The sequence below is a fragment of the Nicotiana sylvestris genome, chromosome 10 (genome assembly GCF_000393655.2).
Source record: "Nicotiana sylvestris chromosome 10, ASM39365v2, whole genome shotgun sequence".
Classification (NCBI taxonomy): Eukaryota; Viridiplantae; Streptophyta; class Magnoliopsida; order Solanales; family Solanaceae; genus Nicotiana; species Nicotiana sylvestris.
In genome coordinates, this window is record NC_091066.1 from 51,905,219 (window position 1) to 51,910,991 (window position 5,773).

The window sequence follows — 5,773 nt, forward strand, 5'->3', positions numbered from 1 at the left end:
AAGTCCAGGTAGAGTGCAACATGTCCACTACGGCCGCATTCCATTTGGTGTGGTCCGTAGTGAGGAGATTCAGAGAGTGCATAAATCAGAAACTCAAGCATTACAGCCGCAAAGCGCTTTATGCGGACCGCAATGGACTCACTGCGGCCGCACTCGATATTGTGCGGTCTACAATGATGGAGTTCAGAGAGTTGGAGTTTGGAGATTTATTGACAATGCGGTCTGCGATCCTCTTTTTGCGGACTGCAGAAGAAGCCATCGCGGCCGCGGTTCATTTTATGCGGCCCGCGGTGGCCAAGTTCAGAGAGCAGAGATTTAAAGCCAAAAGCTTCACCGCGGCTGCACTCGATTTTGTGCGGACCGCACTACCCCCGCAGGGGTATTTTTGTCCAGAAAATTTGGCCTAGTATAAATATTTTTTTTCCTATTGTTAGGTCATCACTTGTAATCTAATGTTCATTTGCGCTAGTGAACAGGGGTTCTAACCCATTTTGAGTAATTTTAGAGTAGTTTTATCATTGAATCTTCAAGTATTAGCTTGTAATTAAATCTTATGGGTTTTTCTTCGTCTATTTCTTTGTTTTCTTCTTTTATTATGAGTAGCTAGACTCATTAGCTAGGGTTGTGGCTCAACCCCAGTGTGAGTATTTGATGGGTCTTGAGTTTTAAGGCTTGAATATCTATGGGTGTTTGATATTTGGAGTAATTTGTGTTTTTCATATTGAATTAGTGGTTGCAACACTACAGAAAATTTGGGCTATGGCAACAGATCTGTAACCGTTGCTATAGATGGTCTATTACAACGGTTCCAACCGTTGAGAAAGGTTATTGGTACTATCAGCACAGTTTAGCACCTGAACCGTTGCATTTGTCCAAAATCTGTTACAATAGATGTTTCTTTGGCAACGTTTTAGACGACCGTAACAATAAGTCTATCTATGGTAACGGTTTCTTGAAATTTTTTATTTATTGCAACGATTATGAATTCCCTCTACTTTTTTCCCCAAAATTTGGACGACTCCCGCTAAAAAGAGACCCACTTTAATTAATTTTCTATTATTTGTTATATTTAATAAAATAAGAGTACAAACCTAATAATACACTACATCCGATATAGTCCACTCAAAACGCCACTCACAACTCTCTCTCCCAAAAATCCTTCCTCGTTACCGGAGATTACGAGGAGAAGACGTTACCACCATCGGCGGCACCGGCGGTGTCAACGCTGGAAAATCTCCTTAAGGCTAATGCTCCTCTTGATAATCCGCTAGGGTTTCTCAAAATGGTGTTCGACTTCATTGGAAGAGAGTCAAATCTGTTCATATGGTGAAAGATAAGTTGAATACTAATCGAAGAGCCCTCGTCTTTGTTGTTCACCTTATTAATTTCTCCCTTCCTTGAAGTTGTGAGTATTTTCTGTTGAAGCTTTGAATCTATCTTAGAAATCTGTTAAGATATTTTTGTACTATAATTTACCCCTTTTTGCAATCAATTTTATGACGAAAACATAAAATTGCATCCTAATTTCATCCTGTTTTCTACTGTAAAAGTCGCACGATTTTCGCCTTTGAAGCAGAATAGTAGCAGGTTTCGCCGTCTTCTTGCCAAGGTAGAATATCCCCTAAGTATAAAATTTTCTTTTTTATTGCTGAATGTATTAAGAATAATTGAGTTCTTATTGTGTTAATTAGCATTATTGATGGTTATCTTGTTCATTCCAAAGTGCCCTTTAATCTGCGATAATTTCTGGAATATGGGATTGTTGTTATGGTTGATGTTAAATTGCTTAACCGTGATTTCTATTTCTAAGAAAATTTTGTGTGATTACCTCTTTCTATTAATTCTTGTTTTAGCTCGAGGAGATTCTCATCTATTGGATCCATATAGAGTCTTTGATCCAATAATAGTGTGATGAGCTAAATGTAGAGTATCAAAATATTGGGGATATCAGAATAAATAATTTAATAAAAAGAGAAAATTAAAAGAAATGTTGTCTTTGTTAATCAAAATTGTTGCCTTTGTTATACGTACGTAGTGCTATATTTTAACTGATTACTATATAATTTCAAGATTGGTATGTAGCCAATTCACCTTCACCATTGACTTAATATTTTCTTTTACTGTTGTTAGCTTTCTGAATACCATTGTGATTTTTCTTTTTTACAAATATTTATATGATTGCTTTGGTCTTTTGTGACTGAATTATTGGAAAGAATTCGGCTTATATGTGGAATAAGCTTTCAGCTTCTGTCTTTGAGTAACTTTATGTCAAATTCTTTGTTGTGCTAATCTGCTTTCAATTATATCTTCTATCTCTTTTTGGTTTCTTGAGCCCCTTTTAGTCTTTTTTAATATTTTCCCTTTTTTGGATATTCTTATGTTGGACCTTTTCTTTGTGAATTATTTTGGAGTTTTGTCTGATTTTTAATTTACTGCATTAGTTGATTGCAAAAGACTTTCTTGAAATAATTTCAGGTATATCTTTCTTAATTTAGTAGACACTGAAGTATGGACTAATGCATCAGTCCAAAAACCGTTAAAATGACTAGCTTCAAATGGAGAATAGATCGATAGAATTCCGTAGTCTCACTTTAAGGATCTTCTTGAATATTGGAACTCCTATCCTGCCAAGGTAATTATATCCAACTTTTTGCCAACTTTCTTGAATAATTTCCTCGGCACATTCTATTAATTGTTGGGGGTCTTTGTCCTATATGGATCAGGCTTAGTAAAATTTCCTTGAAGCAATTTTATGAGTTTGTTCTTTAAACTCTACAGGAGATGTTCAAATACAATGACTAGTAGGATATGTTCAAATGCTTACTAGTAAAAGAATTAGATTGGCACTTAGACATCTAGACTGGAAGAAATCTTTTCACTTTATTAAGAAAGAAAACAAAAGTTCGAAAAAAAAGGAAGTAGAAGCTTTTCATTCTCAAAATACTGAAACATCCACCATGTGTCATTTCGAGATGTCCATATTAACGTGTCACTAATTCCTGTTTTAGTAATGATGTTAATGTATAACTAATATAAAATTATACATAGTTATTATGTATTCACTGGCTACATCTAAATCTTTAATTCACATGTGTGTTTAGTAAGTTGTTATATAAGTAATTTTCAATCAAAACTAAGAAAATCTATTCATTAAACATACAAACATAGTTGAACAAATTAACTCAAAGAAATTAAAAGAAACATTCTTGTTGGAACTTGGCTTCTGCTAGTTTTTGCCACTGGAGCACTTGACTCACAACCACACCCTAAATATAACGGAAACACCACAAACTTCTCCATTGATCTATCCTTCATATTTTCTTGTACTTATATTAGAAAAGAGTAATCCCAAAATGGAGAAAAAAAAGAAAAGAAACAAGAATCAAAGATACTACGAATAGTTGAAGAGATAAAGAGAGATATTAGGAGATAATGATTGGCTTAGTGAAGAAGATATAATGATATAAGATGTAGAAGAAGATGTGACAGTAAGACACACACACACAATGAGGAAGATTGGTGGAATGAGACATATGAGAGAGTGAGACAAGCCAAAAAGAGAATAATATGTGGGGATAGAGTAGTAGTTAGGTAGCTTTTTAGCGTTCCAGACACAATAGCCAACACTAATTGCTTGTTGCTTCCTTTTCTGTGGATGGTTAAGTTTCTAAACTTTTTCCTTTTGCCTTGTTCGTTATTTACAGTATTTCTCAACCTAATAAACAAAGAATAAGCCTTTTCTTTTTATCTCTCTTTTCCTAAATACCGTTTTGTTTTAATTGATCATGATTTGCTTCTAATTTTCTTTCACTATTAATTTGGGGTTTGGTACTAATATTTTATGAGAGCAAGATCATGAAATCTCCAAGAGTTATATTTAACTTGCATATTTAGGTTTCTAAGTTTGCTCTCATACCTCTGGTGAATCAAGGCAACTTTAATTTGGTGGATAGTGTTTCCTATAAGGTTATTAACTGTGTTTACTGATTTTGGGCTCGTTTGGGCTGACGATGACAAACTGCTTACCAGAATTTGAAACACAACTGTAACAAGTAACCCCCCGACCTATTGTCTCCCATTGTACCATTATGTGTGATGTTGCATGATGCCTCATTGGACCTTTGGCCTTGTCGTCCGTCCGGAGATATCGTAAAATCGGAAGGTAGCAATGGGATGTTAGTGGTATCTTCACCACTCATTGCAATATTGATGGCTGGCAATCTGTAGGGCTGTAGATCACTAGTGAACCTGATGAGTCTATGCAACTTTCTTGAAGTATCAACATGTTATTCTGGCTTTTATTATATGCCAGCATTGTAATTTAAATGAGTAATTTAAAGAGGAATAAAAGGAGAAGTAAACCCAATCATTTCATTATTTGTTAAATAAGATGGATTTTGAAAATTACCCAGAGCATAGAAATACAGTTCCCTGGGTGAGAGCCATTTGCAATGTTGCTTTTGTAATTATTATTCATTTATTGCATAACCCAGATTCCAGTATAATGTGATTGTGCTTTATATATGATTATGTCCCTTTTTTCTTGCCTTGCTCTTTATTTTTGGATCAACACATATAACCTTTTGAACCAGTACCTCTTTACTTTTTTCCCTGTTTCTTTTCATTCTCTAGTGAAGCATATGCTTGAGAGCTGAATCTGTACATTCATAAACAACATCCTGGAAAGCTAGTCTTCTTATTAACTGTTATGTAATTTATGGTGGCTTCTTGGGTGGCTACTGAAAGTTCAAACTTTCCAGGATATGATTTTGTTTTACAAAAGATGAAACCCATGTTCATTTTTTTACCCTTGGTTTTTTGGACTAAGAGAATTATAAGACCGGATTCTCTTGTAGGATAATAATTTTATTTATACTCTTTTGTAGGTGGAGTAGATGAAGAAATGGAAGACGGGGGCAGTGAAGATCTCGACCTTACTTAAGTGAAGTTTGAATTGTTGTAGATGCATGTAGCCTAGGAATGTTTGTTATCAACATTTTAAAACTTTTAACGCTTGAAATATAAAATGTATGTACTTGGTAACATTTTATCACGTTTATGGATATTGCTAGTTTGTTGGACAATTTGGATTATGAATAGTTTTATTTTGTTATTTTTATCAATTTTAGTGTTTTATAGTTTATTGTATATGTAAATATTTATTTACAACAAGGGTAATTTTTTGTTTTAATTAAACTGTTACAATAGTTAAAAGAACTGTTGCCATAGGACTTGCAAATTGTCCCAAAATAATCTATAAACCGTTGCAATAGGTAGTTCAAACCATTGCAATATCGTAAAAAAATTATGCCATATCTATAATAGTTGTAACGGTTTAATAGATATAGTAATGGTTATCCTCCATTGCATTAAACGTTATGGTAACGAAATTTAACCATTGCAGTTGATAAGAATAATTGTTCCAACAGGGAGAGGAAAACCGTTGCGATAGACCACACTATAGCAACGGTTATCTGAACCGTTCCAAGAACCGTTCCTTAAGCTCTATCGGCACGCGGGCTGATGTAACGGGCGCCAAGCCGTTGCAGTATCTCTATGGCAACGCTTTTCCTATCTATTGCAACGGTTTTTCATGCGTTGCTATAGGCAAATTTTCTAGTAGTGCAAACACTAATTTATGTCTTTTTGACTTGGGCTCTTCTTGAGAAAGAGGGCTTGAGTATGGGAAATTAGTCCACCAAGGAATTGGGGCATATTCAGGAGATTGATAGCCCCAATTAAAGGGTTAAACCTAGAGATAGTGATACCCGAC

The 5,773-nt window shown here is 34.7% G+C and overlaps 1 long non-coding RNA gene across 1 annotated transcript; it reads left to right on the top strand.

The window, feature by feature from the left end:
• Nucleotides 1-993: 993 nt before the first annotated feature.
• LOC104241365 (uncharacterized) lies at nucleotides 994-5,084 on the top strand. The gene is made up of 4 exons (XR_714692.2): nucleotides 994-1,405; nucleotides 1,551-1,609; nucleotides 2,476-2,632; nucleotides 4,887-5,084. It is a non-coding gene; the product is annotated as an uncharacterized lncRNA (long non-coding RNA).
• Nucleotides 5,085-5,773: the final 689 nt, after the last annotated feature.